The sequence below is a fragment of the Pelodiscus sinensis genome, chromosome 10 (assembly GCF_049634645.1).
Source record: "Pelodiscus sinensis isolate JC-2024 chromosome 10, ASM4963464v1, whole genome shotgun sequence".
Classification (NCBI taxonomy): Eukaryota; Metazoa; Chordata; order Testudines; family Trionychidae; genus Pelodiscus; species Pelodiscus sinensis.
Genome location: NC_134720.1, coordinates 52,765,052 through 52,782,320, shown reverse-complemented (window position 1 = coordinate 52,782,320; position 17,269 = coordinate 52,765,052). Strand labels below are relative to the sequence as shown.

The window sequence follows — 17,269 nt, the reverse complement described above, 5'->3', positions numbered from 1 at the left end:
ACCGACTGGCTAAGTAGCAGTTTGGCAGAAAAGGGCCTGGGGATTCCAGCGGATGAGAAGCTGGATATGAATCGACAGGACGCCCTTGTAGCCAAGCAGGCTGATGGCATATTGGGGTGCATTAGGGGGAGCATTGCCAGCAGGTCCAGAGATGTCATTATTCCCCTTTATTCAGCTCTGGTGAAGCCACATCTGGGGAACTGAGTCCAATTCTGGGCCTCCCCTCCCTGCCCCACTACAGAAAGGATGTGGGTGCACTGGAGAAAGTACAGTGGAGGGCAACCAAAATGAGGAAGGGGGTGGAGCACAGGAGAGGCTGAGGGATTTGGGCCTGTTTAGTCTGCAGAAGAGTGAAGGGGGATTTGACAGCAGCCTCCAGCTAACCTGAAGGGGAGGCCCAAAGGGGATGGAGAGAGGCTGTTCTCAGTGGGGGCAGGTGGCAGAACAAGGAGCAACGGTCTCAAGTTGCAGTGGGGGAGGTCTAGGTTGGAGATTAGGAAAAACTCTTTCCCTAGGCGGGTGGGGAAGCGCTGGGCTGGGTTCCCTAGGGAGGGGGTGGAATCTCCATCCCTAGAGATGTTTACGTCCCGGCTTGACCAAGCTCTGGCTGGGATGGTTGAGTCGGGGTTGGTCTGGGCTCCATGACTCCTGAGGTCTCTTCCAACAGGTTAACCAAAGCTCAGTGGCTCTAGTTTCATACCACACTGCACATGATTAGAGCCAGAGACCTCATACCGCACGTGGATGTTCAACCTTCTGAAGCAAGAGGGGGCAGCAGCCAAGCCAAACTCCTCCTTCAGGTTCTTTAGAATCGGTTTCCCCCCATCCAGAGAGTCTGGAAAGGGTTAGAACACACTATTGTTGCACTTCACTGTAGCGCTCTCTCCTCCGGAGGTCTCAAGAGACACTACTTTCAGCCAGAGCAGCAAGCATCAGAGACAAGACTCAGAAGTCGGATGACAACACAATTAAACGATTATGCAAGTTCTTGCAGCAGGGCTGCGTGCGGCTGCGTATTAGGTAGCTCAGCCTGGCCCGCCTGCAGATCAAAGCAAAAACTGCTCACCCCGACCCCCTCACTTCATTTCACAAAGCAGCATGCGGCTCGGTGGTCAGCAGAACTGTAAAGCCAGGTCAGCTCTGCAGCATTTACAAAAGGTAGGAAGCGTTGGATACAAGAAGGCAAAACAAACTCCACTGGTTTGTTACCTCCTCCGGATCACAGCTGAATGCTTAATGAGACTCTAAAGTCGCTGGGGGAGGGAGGAATTAACAAGTTATGAAATATTTTCAGGTTTTTCCTCCCCGGTGAAACTTTGTGTAAGGTTGCCCCGATCCTACGGCAGTACTGGAAATCCAAGAGGATTACACAAGTGCTAAGTGAGACATAAAACTGACTCGATACAGACACAAAGCCGATTTATTTTCCTTGTTCAAGTCAAGTTGAAAGGAAAAAGTCAAGACACAGAATCAAGAGGAAGTGAAATATTTCCATGTGAATCACATAAGGTCGGGGCTTCCAATCTTTTTTCATCTGTGGATCCCTAAAACACACATTCAAAAAGAGGTGCAGACCCCCCTTTGAAAATCTTAGATAGCCTGCAGACCTCCAAGGGTCTGTGAACCACAGGCTAGAAACAACTGATCAAGGCAATAGGAGACCCCCAAATATTTTTCTTGAATTTTTTAAGACCTTATCAACTAGACAGAGATTACACCTTTGTGAGAAAACACTAACGTTACTGCAGGTTGAACCTCTCTAGTCTGGCACCCTGAGGACTGGACCGGTGCCGAACCAGAGAATTTGCTGGACCACGGGAGGTCCATATTGTAGCAGCATTATCAACACTTCCACTGCTTACAGTGAACTTAGAAGACATGGAGCGGTAAATCAGAGCTAAAGAGCAGCACAGAACACTGAGAGCGAGGCCTGATGGCTGTAAACAAACTTTAAGGGACCGTGGGAAACTTGGCCACACCCAGGTCAAGTGGAAATTTGGCTAATTGAAATCATGCCAGACCACAGGAGCTGCTGGACCAGCGAGTGCCGGACGAGAGAGATTCAACCTGGAGTAACAGTTTCCTTTCTGATCCTGCAACTTTTGGCGCACAACCACACTCTTCAGTTGGATTACACACGTGGGCAGCAGCTCCCAAGACCAGGTCCTGCAACAGCTGCAGTGCAAAGCGATTGGAGGAAACCACTCTCCATTTTACGTGCTTGGGGCACTCGACAGATCTTGGGGCGCTGTGAGTTTCACCACCGGAGTCAATTTTCCTACACGCACGCGCCTCTCCCTCCCAGCAACAGGGACGAGCACACGATGGGATTGCAGGACCACGAGAACTGGCAGGGGAAGGAAGGGGAAGGGACACAAGGCAAGACGCCTTTCCCAGCCTTTTTGAAAACGGACAAGTTGGCAAGCCAGCCGTATGCCCCGGCGTCTTTCAGATTCAAAAGTCAGAGTGCTCCCTTCACACCACCTCAACCTGCACACCCCTGGCAGCCTGCGCCCTGCAATCGCTTTTGCAAATTGCGGGGGGGAAAACAGGCACTCCCTGGAGGTAGCAAAGCAGCTCTGCCCTCCGTTTACACCCACAGGGGCCCTCAGCTTTCCCGGCCCGGAGAAGTCCGCTTTCCCCAGCCGGCTGTCACAACAGGCCTGCCCCTCTGACCCCGGGTAAACATCTGCACACGCAGCCTATTTGAGCGGCTGCAATCTGGTATCTCCGCAGCACGCCTCAAGGGCTAATGAGAGAGTGAATGGGATCCTGTTGGGAGATAACACGGCAGAGGGGAAAATTGTTCAACCAAACCAGTTCCTTCACCACAAACTGGTTTAGGAAGGGAAGGGGAGGCACCTCTCCCGCACCCCCTCCCCCGCTACACCCTCAGAAGGGGTGGGGCACCTATGGACCGAGGGGCAGCCCCAGCTCCTAGCTTGCCTGGATCCGGCCCCCAAGGCTCGGGGCTCCTCCCTGCACTGGGGAGCTGGCCCTACAGCCCTGTGGCCCCCGTCCTGCCCAGTCCCTCCCACCTGAAACCTGCTCCCTCCCAGACCCCACTCTCAAAGTTCGCTATCCGGCAGCCCCCACCCACACGCTGAACTCATTCTTGGCTGCACCCAAAAACGTAGGGTCCCACAAAATTCACTAGCCTAGGCCCCCTTTGGTGCGGATGCGTGAAGGGAATATGCAGGTGGGGGTGATTGCTTCTCACTTGTGTGTGGCCCCCAGATGATTTTTCTATGGCCCCCAACCCCTGCTCTAACTAGTGCACCCTGACTGAAAGGACAGCACGTCTCTGGTGAGAACGGCAATCTTTGCGAGCAAGCTGATCAGAAGACGGCGGAGAATGGAAACGGAGACGTTAAGTGACTTGCCCAAGGTATCACATTCAATCTGTGGCAGAGGCACACCCGGTCAGCTGACTCCCCAGCCTGCACCAACCACTATGCCACGCTGCCCTGCAGTCATGGAATGACGGGTCAGGCCCTTTGGGAAAAGGGAAACAACCCCACGATTGCAAAGCTGCAAGGGAGAGCTATTTCCCATTCAAGCCACACTGCTCACAGGTAGCTACGCCGGGCCAGTCGCTCCCGCAAGAAGATCCCTGGTGTACACACGACTGTTGTACGCAATGATGGTAGCATGTGTCATGCCAGGAGATGCAGGTCTTTGCTGAGAATAAAAAGAGGATCATCGGAACAAAGGGGAAAGGAGGAAGAGCAGAGGGTGGGGACGGATTAGTTCTTTGGTTTGGTTTATTAAAAATAAAATGAAACTGTTGGCAAGTCCAGGCTCTCTTACATAAGCAAGTCAGGGAGTGGGCGTCACCCGTACAAACCACAGAGGGGCCAGGAGAGCCAGGGCTGTATACTGTATAGGTGACTTTCTGTATAGGCACACAGAAAAAGTTGGCACAGGGACTCCTTTTCAATCAGCTCACCCTGCCTGGCCAACTTTCCCCACAGCATTCAGGGGCCAGTCGCAGACCCACGCGACCCACGAGGTTAGCTCCCTTGGGTAGGGCTCCACGGTCGCGGCAGGGTTGTACTCCGCCAGCCCACCAGCCACCCCCGGGCACCCTGGCTACCCGGCTCCTGCGCGCAGGGGTGGAGCTAGCACGCCAGGCTACCAGCGCTGGGACGCACCCTCCCAGCTGCAGTGTCGGGAGCCCTGTCTCGCTTCCACCCGGCCCCACTGAACTCTAGCCCAGGGGTTTTCAAACGTCGGGTCGGGACCCAGCGCTGGGGCTCGTGGCTGCAGGTGAGCAGAGGGGCGGGGCTAAGGCAGCTCCCTGCCTGTCCTGCACTGCCGACTGCGCTGCGCACCAGAAGCGGCCGCAGCAAGCCCAGCTCCTAGGTGGGAGGGGAGCGCACAGGGCTCCGGGCACTGGCCCTGCCCTGAGCTCTAGCTCTGCACTCCCATTGGCTGGGAACCTGCTGCGGCTGCTTCTGGGGGCAGCCTGGTCTGTGATGCCCGGAGAGGCAGGAAGCTGCCCTAACCGCCCCACTGCACCGCTGACCGGGAGCCACTCGAGTTAAGTCCCTCCCACCCACCCCAAAGCCCTCCTGCACCCCAAAGCTCTACCCTCAGCCCCACCCCGGAGCCCGCACTCTGACACACGATGCTGGGTCACAGCTTCAACGGAGTCAAAAAAAAGAGCTTGAAAGCCGTTGGCCTAGGGAGCCCCTCTCACGACGACACTAATCAGAGCCATCTCACAATGCCGTGGTCTCCCCATCTGCGGATCAGCCCCACTAGCAGTCGCCCGTCCGCTCCTTAAAGTCGCCCGCAAAGGGGCCCTGCCTGTTTTTCCAGGGGCTCTTGCAACACAGCCAGCAACAGAGGGCATCCGAGAAGTGTATGTCATCACGATGGTTGCAGGAGGAGCAGAGATCTAAGCACTAAGCTGCACTTTGCCAACACTCGCCCATACGCCCCACGGCCACACCCCTCTCCTGTATTACCGCAGTGCCCATCTGGGATCCCACTGTGCTAGACACGGTACAATCCCAGCAGTCAGAGCAAGCGCCTGACTCAAGAAGGGCTATGGACGCAGAGGAGAAGCGCCCCGAGACACGAGAAGGGCTATGGACGCAGAGGAGAAGCGTCCCGAGCACGTTGCTTTCAGATCAAGATCACTGTTAATGAATGTGCGTGGAGCTCTCAGAAGATGGAAAATGCCAAGGGACATTGCTTCATAACACACGCGGCAGCAGGGAAAGCCCTGGCCGTTACCCTGCTTGCGCCAGGAAGATCCTGTTTTGGGGGGACCGGTTGCTTCTTTTATGGTAGACTATTTGCACGGAAGCAGGAGGTCCAGTTGCTTACAACCGCAATGCCCATCCATTCCTCCAACCACCACAAACTGCGGATCAGAACATCAGAACGGCCAGACTGGGTCAGACCAAAGGTCCATCTACCCAGTGTCCTGTCTGCCCACAGTGGCCAATGCCAGCTGCTTCAGAGGGAGTGAACAGAACAGGGAATTATCATGTGAGCCCTCTCCTGTCATTCATTTCTAGCCTGTAACAAACAGATGACAGGCACCATTCCTTCCTACCCTGGCTAATAGCCATTGATGGACCTAACCTCCAGGAATCTATCTAGCTCTTTTTAGACCCCTGTTAAAGTCTTGGTCTTTAAACTCTGGCAAGGAGTTCCACAGGTTGACTGTGCGCTGCATGAAGAAAAACTTCCTTTTGTTGATTTTAAACCTGCTGCCTATTCATTTCATTTGGCGACTCCAAGTTCTTACGTTATGGGAAGAAGTCAATAAAACTTTTCCGTATTCACGTTTTCCACATCTGTCATGATTGTATAGACCTCTATCCTATCCCCCCTTAGTCTCCTCTTTTCTAAGCAGAAAAGTCCAAGTCTTTCTTCATATGCGACCCGTTCCAACCCCCTCCTCATTTGTCTCATCCTTTTCTGAACTTTTTCCAATGCCAAAAGATCTTTTCTGAGATGAGGAAACCACATCTGTACGCAGTATTCAAGATGTGGGCGTACCATGGTTTTATACAAAGGCAATAAGATATTCTCTGTCTTATTCTCTATCCCTTTTTTAAGGATTCCTAAAATGCTGTTTGTCTTTTTGACTGCCGCTGCGCACTGTGTGGCTGTTTTCAGAGAACTATCCACCATCACTCCAAGATCTCTCTCGGGAGTGGTTGTAGCTAAATTAGTCCCCATCATATGTCTAGCTGGGATTGTGTTTTCCAGTGGGCATTACTTTGCATTTATCAACATTACAATTCATTTGCCATTTTGTTGCCAGTCACCTAGTTTGCTGAGATCTGAAGCTAAGACTCCAGAGAAGACGAGCGAGGGGCGTTCCACTCACCTTTCTGACAACGACCCCAGCCGGTGACCAAGTTGAATTGCCTTGTGGATGCGGTTGGGCCAAGGATGTTGGGAACCCATCGTACTCAAGCAGGCGCCTGGGATTGCTTCTAAAGCCCTGTTCCCACCATCTTCTCTCCCTTCTCTCTTTGATGTTTAATCCGACTGCATTTTATGAAACTGCATTAGACACTCGGCTCCTCGGGGCAGTTAATTTATTACCTGGGTAAAGCACGGTGAATTCCGACAGCGCTCTTGGATAACTGGAATTAGGTTTATTGCATAGAATCATAGGGTTGGAAGAGACCTCAGGAGTCACCGAGTCCAGCCCCCTGCTCAAAGCAGGACCAACCCCGACTTAATCATCCCAGCCAGGGCTTGGTCAAGCCAGGACTTCAAACTTCTAGGGATGGAGATTCCACCCCCTCCCTAGGGAACCCATCCCAGTGCTTTACCCCCCTCCTAGGGAAGTAGTTTTTCCTAGACTTCCCTCACTACAACTGGAGACCATTGCTCCTCATTCTGCCACCACTGAGGGGGTCAGGCTAGATGATCATAATGGTCCCTTCTGACCTTAAAGTCTATGAGTCTAAAACAGCCTCTCGCCATCCTCTTTGGAACCCCCCTGCAGGGAGTTGAAAGCTGCTCTCAAATCCCCCCTCGCTCTTCTATATTAGAAATTCTATATTAGAAATTCCAGGTCCAATGCAAAGCCATTTGAGACCGAACAGAACTTTCAAGCTACTTTCCCAATACAGGCAGTCCCTGGGTTACGTATAAGAGAGGGACTGTAGGTTTGTTCTTAAGTTGAATTTGTATGTAAGTCGGAACTGGTACATATTGTAGGGGAAACTCTAGCCAAACACTTCTCCAGAGCTCAGCTTTATTCTCCCACACCTCACTTCCCTCAGTCCTTTATTCTCAAGCTGAGGTGTCTGCTGAGAAAAGCCGCTCCGCGTCTCCCTGGTCTGCTGGGGGGGGGGGGGAGGGGCACTAGCTTCGCGTCTCCCTGGTCTGCTGGGGGGAAGCAGCTCGTGCGGGGTTGCCTCACCCCGTTTGTAAGTAGGGATCCGATGTAAGTCGGATGCATCTAACCCGGGGACTGCCTGTACCAGTAAGCATCCAGCAAAGGGACAATTCTTCTACCTAAGTAGCTCTGTTGGTCCCCAAAGCTCTTTCCAAACAGAAATGCAGCTGACTCTGGGCAGCAGCCCGACAGCTAGCGATGCAATGCGAGGAAAGGAAGCTTTGCAAACATATTATAATAGCAACAATGGCAGCAAGGAAGTTTGGAGTCCACGTGAAGTGGAAAGACTCTTGGTTTCCCGAGGTTTCTGCCTCGGGGGGAGTTGGCTCAACCTTTCTGGATTGGAGCCCCGGGGGATGCAACAATTCCAAGTCTGGAGAGCCGCCGTTTGGAGGTGCGCACGTTGCAGAAGACAAACAATCCGCGATATCACAACGTGAAGGCTGAACAGGGAGTGCTCACAAACAACTGAAAACCTGACTGGCCTTGCAGGGTGGGGTCACAGGCACCAGAGATCACTAGAACGAGCGGAAAAGGATGCTCATTATGGGAATCCTTTTGCATCAGCTCAGCCTTCACTAGCCAAACGTATCTGCATGCGAAGAGATACCAACGAGGCAAGCCTCAGAGACCCTTTCACGCATGAACCCAAACGTCCTGTGCACTGCTGTCTGATCAAGCATCCCAATGGTCTGCAAAGCTTCCAATCCCTCTTCCCACGGTCAAGGCCGTCATATTTAGGGAGGGAAAGAGAGGACCACACAGCCATCCGGATTCCTCCACCCATCCTGCTGGGGTCTTGCTACGTAACGCGCGTCTCCTCCAGTGCCCAGCCTTCCACTGCTGCCTCAGGAAGCACGGACCACATCTCATGGCATGCAGATGTGCCTCCTAGCTGTCTGCTTAAGCTCACGGCGCTTAGCCAGCTACCTCTAGAAATTCGCATGCAGCCACCTCCTTTTTGCCCTTCGATCTCACTCCTCCATCAACTGCCCGCAGTCTGCTAGCTGCTACGATTCTTACCCTGCATGGGGCCCTTGCAAAGCGCTGAAAGCACATGCTTCCCTTTTCAATAAAGGTCCCTGGGGCCGTTCGCTTGCATAAATTTACGTGTCCGTTGCCTCCTGAGTCCAGCCTGATGCATAGAGCTGGGGCTGCTGTCTTTGGAGAGCAAATGACACCAGGAGACTAGACTGAGGTTCCCCCACTGGAATAGAAAAGGTCCATTTGGTATCGCTCTGACAATCATTGTATGGGCTTGTGCAGGCCATAAAACAACCAACATCGCAGCTCAGAAATCAATCTGGGTTGGGCTGCGCCGGCACGTGGCAAGTTGTCCTACCAGGACTCCTCCTTGGCAGACCCAATGAGGGATGTTAAATATCGGTTAATTGAATAATCGATTAACCTCATGAATTCTCATTGGTTACTTGACTATTCTACTGTCTGCAGGGGCGGGGCCAGCAGCCAGTGCACTCTAGCCCTGCTCCCAGGGAGCCCTGCCATTCTGCATTGCTGCCTCTGTATCAGAGGCAGCAGCGCTGGGTGCCAGGCGGGAGCTAGTCTGTAAGGGAAGCCAGTTTAAAAACCAGCTCCCCTCGCGGACAGGCTGCCTGATAGAGGCAGCAGCGTCCGGTGGCAGCAGCCCCTGTCCGGGGGGGAGGGAGGGTGCTGAGCTCCCAAGCCCAGAGAAAAGCCGGAACCGAGCCGGGCTGCCTACCCACCTGGCTCCTAATACACTTTAAATGCAGAGCCGCAGCAGGGGTAGGTCCCGGAGCTGACGCAAGCCAGAACTGAGATGGCTGCTGGCCAGCCTGCTAAAAAGTTGACTGGGGGGAAAGGGAGGGGAAATACATGGAGTCTATAGCATTAACCAATACGCTTCTGCTTACGGGTTCAGCGACTGCACTATTACATCCCCAGACCCAACTACTACCGAACTTAGGACTTAACACAAAACTCCCAGCTTTCAGGCTTCCTGGGTTGCCAAGGGAACCTTTTAGACAAGAACGGAGGTAGCGATGCCTGAGAGAGCCTGGGGGGGAGAGGGGGGGATAGAATATCTAGTAGAGAATGATCTTCTCTCATTGAGAATGAATGGGTGTTACTCCTGAAACCAACAAGGGAGGTTGAGGTTGGACATTAGGACAAACTTCCTACCTGTCAGGAGGTGAAACACTGGAATGTGAAACACCGGGAGGGCAGGGGACTGGACTTCACCTCTTGATCCCTTCCAGTTCTAGCGTGCTGTGATTCTAACAACTTAAACATTCTCCCACCGTTAATGGCTGCCGTCCTACTCCTGCGGTATCCACAGCCCCATACCACACCTAGACTTAGTTTGCTAACGTGTCTTCTGATTGCTTTTGAGCACAGTATTGCAACTAGCCAGGAATACAGTCCATCCGAATGGGTGGCAAGGCCAGGGGAAGGGAAGATGCCTGGGGCACTGTGTGAAGACCCCCGGCTGAAATGATCAGCACCCACGTGGGATGCTCCTGCGCAAGCGGCGGACGTGCTGCGGAGTCGCACAGTGCAGACAAGCCCTTGTCACCGGCACGCTGACTGCACAACACGAGCACAACAGCATGCGATGCCAGTAGCTGCAATTGCAAAACGTCCCTGCAGACCACAGGCGCACAAAGACCCCGCAGAGAGCAGTCGGACGGGAAGCCAGCCTGTTTTCCAGAGGCGGAAAGAGGGGTTTTCAACAACAGTGATTTTTTTTGAACCTGCTAAGAAAGCTCTGACCCAGGGAACAGCCTGCGGAAAGGCATTCTGCAGAACTGGTTCGGCAAAGGAACCGCGCAGGAGGGCGGCTAGCTTAGGGGCACGCAGGAAAGGTATGTGCACGGAGAGGGGGAGTCATAAACGTGCCTTCCCCAGCTACATCACTTCAGACAGCACTCTTGTTGCCGGGGGCTAGGGCCTATCAGGGCCTTCAGAAGAGACATCCTCCCCTCTTGCCAATTCCCAGGTCAAGGGCTGTGACAGAAAGTCTTTTTTCCCCAGTTACGAGTGAGCTGGATCACAGAAAAACAACTTGAACCGGGTAGACAGTTCTCTGTGGAATTCTTTGTGGAGAAACCAGGAGAGGTTGAACCTCTCTAGTCCTGCACTCTGGTCCGGAAAGATCAGTCGTCCGGCACCATTTCAGTTTTCCAGGTGTCTACTTAGCAAAGGTGTGGCCAAGTTTCCTGCTGTCCCATAAGGTGCGTTTACAGCCCCCAGTCCGGGCTCTTAGCGTTCTGTGCTGTGATTTAGCGCCAATTTACTCCTCAATGTCTTCTAAGAGCCCAGTAAACAGTGGCCGTGTTGGTCATGTTGCTAGGCAATATTGACCTCCTTTGGTCCGGCAAATTCTCTGGTTCTGAACCAGAAGTGCTGGACTAGAGAGGTTCAACTTGTATTACTTGGATGGTGTACCAGCTGTAGGAGAGCGCCTCGACAGTCTAGAGCAGTGATTCTCAACCCAAGGCAGTTGTGCTCAAAAGGTCTTCCAGGGGGTTCATCAACTCATCTAGATCCTTGCCTAATTTTGACCCAGAAAACACTAGCCAAGTCAGCACAATCTACCATTTCATACAGACAACGCCTTGTTTCTGCTCCCTGTATCTCATACCCCAGCATGTAAGTGTGATATTGATAGTCCAGTGGATTTAGTTGATAGTTGTACACTCATCCATTTTTCAGTCACAGCGAGCTACGGCTCTCAGGCATTTTTAAGCCAGCAGTTTTTACGCGAGATCAAACTTGGAGGTCCTCAAGCCACATCAGACTCCAGACTGAGGTACCGCAGCCTGGAAAGGTTGAGAGTCCCTGGTCGTGAGCACCCGTGACCCTGCAACTGAAGCATTTGGCCACGTGCCTGTAGCGATCTAGTTCCTCATAATGGTGACAAATCAGAGCAAAAGGCCACTGACAGCACACTGCTGGCCAAGAGACAGGAACAATACGTACAAGGGACACCACCTCAGCACTCCCTGGTCCCCGAAACGTGCAGCCGGGTAGAGCCAGGATGTCAGGCTATTGTATCCAGCAGCCCTGCCACCGCGGCGAGCCACCAAGATCCCAGCCAGCCCTACAGCACCAAGACACACAAAGCTGTGGCCCACGAGCTGGCGGAACGTCCCCGTCAGCTGGCGGAACGTCCCCGTCAGCTGGCGGAACGTCCCCGTCAGCTGGCGGAACGTCCCCGTCAGCTGGCGGAACGTCCCCGTCAGCTGGCGGAACGTCCCCGTCAGCTGGCAGCAGTAGCGGCTCCTTCAGCAGGGAAAGCAGTTGCCGGAGATCCATCGGGCCTCCCACAACACCAGGTATTACTTTAACGACACCAGAGTAGCTTGGTCCGGATGAAACACAAGCCGCTGCCTTTCCTCTCAGTGGAGTCTTAAAACCCAGGAGATGGAAGGAGTTGGAGGCATGACATGGAAGGACACGTGAAAAAAAACAAAGTAGGCAAGCTCGCAGCCAAAGCGCCCTCCCCCTGCTTACCTGTCTGCACTGAATGTCGCGTGCATCCCTGACCTGAACCCCTAACCCCCCGCCTTCACCCTCGTGGGAAGCCCCGCGGCGCGACTTGCCAACCAGAGTGTGTTGTGCGCCTCGGAGAGGCAGATAATCCCTCTAGGGCATCGTGGGGGACCCGGTCGCAAGGGGCGAGGGGAAGGGATTGCTGCCGCCTTATTTCACACCAGATCCCATCAGCCCTGCTCCGCTGCCCTCTCTGGTTCCCGTCATCTGAACAGAGGCCTGGCCGCCAAGAACAGGGCGCTTCTACTGCCAAACAGAGCAGGAGAGCGGGACTCTCGGTTGCATGGGAGAAGACAGGGCTTCCTTTCCTGCCAGCTGCCACCAGGACAGACGGGTTCCTCCTTCCCCCTCTCCATTCGGTTCCCTTTCTAGATTACAAATGCAAGCGCCTGACGGAAACCAAAGCCGCCGGGCTTGCTCCCCAGTGCGTGTTTGTTCGCAGACAGGACACACACTCGACCCAGCAGAGGGAAAGTCCAGGCTCGGGTCTGAATTTGGCCCCCCTCCCTAATTCTCTTCTCTAGCAGATTTGCTCTAGTTCAGCCACAAGGCGCTGGGTTGGCTGCTGCAGTCGCTGGGTGAAACCCTCCGGCATGTGTCATGCAGACAGTCGGACCAGATGAATCTAATCCCTTCTGGCCGCTAGCAAACCTCCTTCTAGCAACAAAAAAGCAGAGAGGTTTGGAACGGGTCCCAAAGGAAGAGAGATTAAAGAGACTGGGACTTTTTAGCTTAGAAAGGAGGAGACTAAGGGGGATATGATAGACGTCTATACAATCATGGCGGGTATGGAAAAAGTGAATAAGGAAAAGTTATTGACTTGCTCCCATAACATAAGAACTAGGGGTCACCAAATGAAATTATTAGGTTGCAAGTTTAAAACAAACAAAAAGAAGACTGATCTTCACTCAGTCAACCTGTGGAACTCCTTGCCAGAGGATGTTGTGAAGACCAGGACTTCACCAGGGGTCAAAAAAGAACTGGAGGTTAGGTCCATCAGTGACTATTAGCCAGGAGGGGTAGGAATGGTGCCCCGCCTAGCCTGTTTGTCAGAAGCTGGGAATGGGCAACGGGAGAGATCACATGATGATGCCCTGTTCTATTCACTCCCCATGAGGCACCTGGTGCTGGCCACTGTGGGCAGACAGGACATTGGGCTAGATGGACCTTTGGTCCGACCCAGTGTGGCCATGCTCATGTTCACCTCCTCTGCTCGGAGCATTCCCCAACAAGGTCCCCACGGCAGGACTGGTATGGGGAGGAACTCAGTTGTGCACACCTGTACGCTTTGCCCTAGTACCCCCCCCTTTAAGGGGTTTATCCTCGTAACAACACACCATCCCCATTTCACACCACTGACCTGAGACCTAGAGAGAATAAGCAACCTGCCCAGGGGCCCATTGGAAGCCTACGGCCCAGCAGGATTCCAGCCAACGCCCTAACCACTGACCCATCCTTCCTCTCTAGTCAAACAGAAAAAGCCGCTTTTTTTTTTTTTTTTTTTTTTTTTTTTTTTTTAACAGATGGAGCCTCTCTAGTCCGCACTCTCGGGACCCCACTGGTCCAGAACCAGAGAACTCGCCCGACCACGGGAGGTCCATATTGTCCAGCAGCATGACCAACGCTGCCACTGCTTGTGGGGCTCTTAGAAGACACGGTGGGGTAAATTAGAGCTAAACAGCACAGAGCAGAGAGCGCCAGGACTGGGGGTTATAATCTTTATGGGACCGCGGGAAACTTGGCCACGTCCACGAAAAGTGGCCATCTGGCTCACTGAAATCATGCCGGACCACAGAAACGATGAGGCCAGAACTCTCTGATCTGGAGAGGTTCAACCTGGGGTAACTCCCCTGCAAAGCTGCCTACACTAAGTCACAATGAAATTGGTTAGCTGTGCTCCTCGAGCCACCTTCTGTGGTTTCCCCCGAACCTCTCGTGCCGTGGATGCTTTACAGGGGCAACTCTTTTAGGCAGGCCCGGGACCCTTCTGAAAAGCCCCCCAGCTACTCCCGAGGTCTGTGAAACCATGAACACAGGCAATTTTTGCCCATCTGCGGGGACACAGCGGAGTAAGCCCGGAAAACGAGCAGCCAGCCTGCTAGTCTGTAACTCAACTAGTCACGAGGATCAGGGACAGAGGTGGCAATGGCCTTAAAACAGCATCTTAGAACTACAGGGCATGAGACGGCTGACTCTGAACAGACACCGTTTATGGACTTTCCCCTCTTTTTGAGCTCAGAGGTTCCTAGCCCCTGTCTAAAAAGCCCACATTTAATCCATCGGCCTAGGGACTAACAATCCCATTTAAAACGTTAACCAGGTCAACTATATTTTCACCAGGCTGCCGTGCTACGCCGCAGGCTCCAGCCGGAGCAGGCGCCGGTTACCCCAGTAAGCATGCCAGTAAGGGGTAACCAGAACAGTAATTCCTCGTGTAACACTCTAGATGTGTTTCAGAAAACGATCATGTTAAGTGAAAACGTGTTTGTGGGGTCAATTTTCCCATTGAAAATAAAGGAAAAAGTGGGGGTTGCATTTCAAGTGGTGGTGTCTGTTGGGACCGGGGCATAAGGTTGGGGGGGAAAGGGGACTGGGTTACAGCAGGGAGGGGAGGTGTTTGGCTCTGGGGAAGGGAAGGAGAGGAGAGGGGAGGGGGATCGGGTTGGGAGTATGCCCCTGTGACACGTCTGCTGGAATCCACACTGTGTCCAGCGCGGGGGGGGAAGGGGGGGGGGGAGTCGCCGGGGAACAGCGTGGCAGGCGGCAAACCCTCCTCCGCTTTGCAGGGAGGCAGGGGAAGCCCCGCGTAGCCGCCGGCAACGGGCCAGCTGGGGAAACCCAGCCGCCAGCCTGCAAGCGGGGGCAGAGGAGAGGGGGCAAGGCGTCCGGCGAGGGGGGGCCCGGCATCCGGTGAGGGGGGCCCACCGGGGAACGGCACAGCAAGTGGCAAACCCTCCACCGCTTTGCAGGGAGGCTGGGGAAGCCCCGCGTAGCCGCCGGCAACGGGCCAGCTGGGGAAATCGTGTTATTCCAAAGACGGTCGTGTAATTCAAAAAACTTTCCCTAAAAAAAAAAAAAAATCGTGCTATCGTGAAAACGTGTTAAGCGGGCACGTATTAAATGAGGAATTACTGTAGGGCAATGTTTACCAGGTAACTGGTTAACCAATTAACCCTTTACATCCCTACATCAGACAGAAAGCCTTAGAGGAAAGGAATTGAGATTTTTAATGACAGCAATACCGGCAATACCCAAGCGCCCAGACGGTGCTTCTAATTTACAATTTGATTTGAGTCAAAATGAATAAGCAGCTTGTACCCAGAAAGGGGAACGGGGCGGGGGAGGAGGGGAGGGGGAAGGGAAACGGCCTCTAAAGCTCATGGGAAGTCAGTGGATAAACTCCGTGCCAGTCTATATCTCTCCGATGCAGCCAGGAAGCCAGCCCTCTACCTTTCTGTCCGACGGTAACTTAAACACCGCTCGGTTTTAAGCTGAGGCTCCTATGGCACCTCCATTGCTACTATGCTCCTATGTGCTCATCTGCCCCTTCCAACCGTTTCTCCCCGGTCCGATGCACACAGCACACTGTGCCTTCCAGGGACACGGCCGAGGTTGCACGACAGGCAGGTGCTCGGAGAACTCCTGCCCTGCGGCGATCGGCAGGAAGAGAGGAGATACGGGGTTGGAAGGTATTTCAGATTACACACAACAATGGCCAACACCTGCCCCGAGGCGGCACATTCCCTGCCAGCGCAAGCTGCAGCCTCCTCGCGCCCCAAGGACAGCAAAGCAAACACCCGCTTCCCTGCGACGCAGCGTTGTCGCCTGTCAAGCCATGTTTGCTCATTTCGAGGGCGGGAGAGAGGAGAAAGAACTTTCCCTACTTTAAAACCCGGCTGTTTGCTCAGGTCCGAGGCGCATTTTTTCCTTTGTCAAGCCTTTTGTAGTGGGCTTGCTTGAACGAAGGACTAGCTCTCTTTTACTGGAAGGCTCTGGTACGGTCATGAATTAACACCGGGGCACGCAGCACTTCATGGGCTTGAGCCAACAGCCGCACACCCAGCGACATGGAATTTCACAAAGCGGCTTGTCCTCAAAGCTGGAGGCTGTGATGTACGGGCGAGACGTTCGGTCACGCTCGTGAAAAAAAAAACCTCACGCCGCTGAGCCTCGGCGTGCAGACTTGGGGACCACATGCCCTGAAGGGTGGAGCTCAAACCTACCCCATGCAAAAGCATCACACCACAGGCAGAGGCTTCACCGCCACCCGGCTGCACCGTGGACAGCGAGGGCAGCGCTCCCCACCAGCAGGAGGCAAGGTTTTCGAAAGGGCTGTCCCAAGCCAAACCGGAGAGGGAGGCTCAGACTCAGGCCATCTGTCCTTAACACAGCACCACTCCCAAGCTTTCTAGAAGGCAGAGGAGCCTCAAGGAACTCAGCCAGCCAGGTAGGGTGGGAAGCTAGCAAAGATGCATCCCACGCTTTGAAGCGAGTCCACCAGCTTAATTCTAAGGGAATTGCTGGTTTTAGGGACAGGGCACCCCCAAGGAACAGGGTGAGTCCTTCAGCCCGGAGGGACTTTGGACGGGCACCGTTTTACCAGCACTGCGCAACTTTCGGGGGTCGCAGGAACCTTTTATCAACAGGCAAACTTTGCCCCCTTGGGGGCAGTGGAGACAGGAGCGCCACTCCAGGTGGGCTACCAACAGGGGTTTGCAAACCCCGGGTCGCGACCCAGGACAGGGCGGTGGGATGCCGGGCACTGGGTCTCATGGTTACAGGGAGGGTCAGGTGAGCAGTGGGGGGCGGGGGCGCGAAGGCAACTCCCTGGCTGTCTTGGCACCAAACTGCGCTGCACCCCAGAAGCAGCAGGCCCAACTCCAAGATGGGGGGGTACACAGGGTGCACTGCCCCTCACACTAGCTCTGCACCCCCATTGGCTGGGAACTTGCTGCCGGCTGCTTCTGGGGCAGCCTGGTCTGTGGTGCCAGGAGAGGCAGGAAGCCGCCTTAGCCAGCCCTCCCGCTGCCGCACCGCGGGGCCGTTCGAGGTGAGCCCCTCCTGCCCCAGCCCTGCCCCCCAAGCTGGAGCCCCCTCCGGCACCTCAAAGCTCCCACCCTGGAGCCCGCACCCCGGTCACATGATCTCGGGTCGCGACACCAACGACTTTCTTTGCGAGAACGAAGTTTGAAACCCGCCATGACAGGACCATCTCGCCACCTGCCAGCACCAGGAATAGCAGCAGGCCAGGCCTGGAAACCCCCGTGGCCACTGACTCACCCCTCCGATTTACATGCACACGTGTCCCGGCCGGGATGCGCTCGGCCTCCAGGGTCACTAGAAACCCGCAAGAGGATT

The 17,269-nt window shown here is 54.3% G+C and overlaps 1 protein-coding gene across 12 annotated transcripts in view; it reads right to left on the bottom strand.

Annotated features, from left to right (window-relative positions):
* The window catches only part of TP63 (tumor protein p63), a 185,304-nt gene that overhangs the window by 101,228 nt on the left and 66,807 nt on the right, over positions 1 to 17,269 (bottom strand). The gene's annotated exons all lie outside the window — the stretch shown is intronic.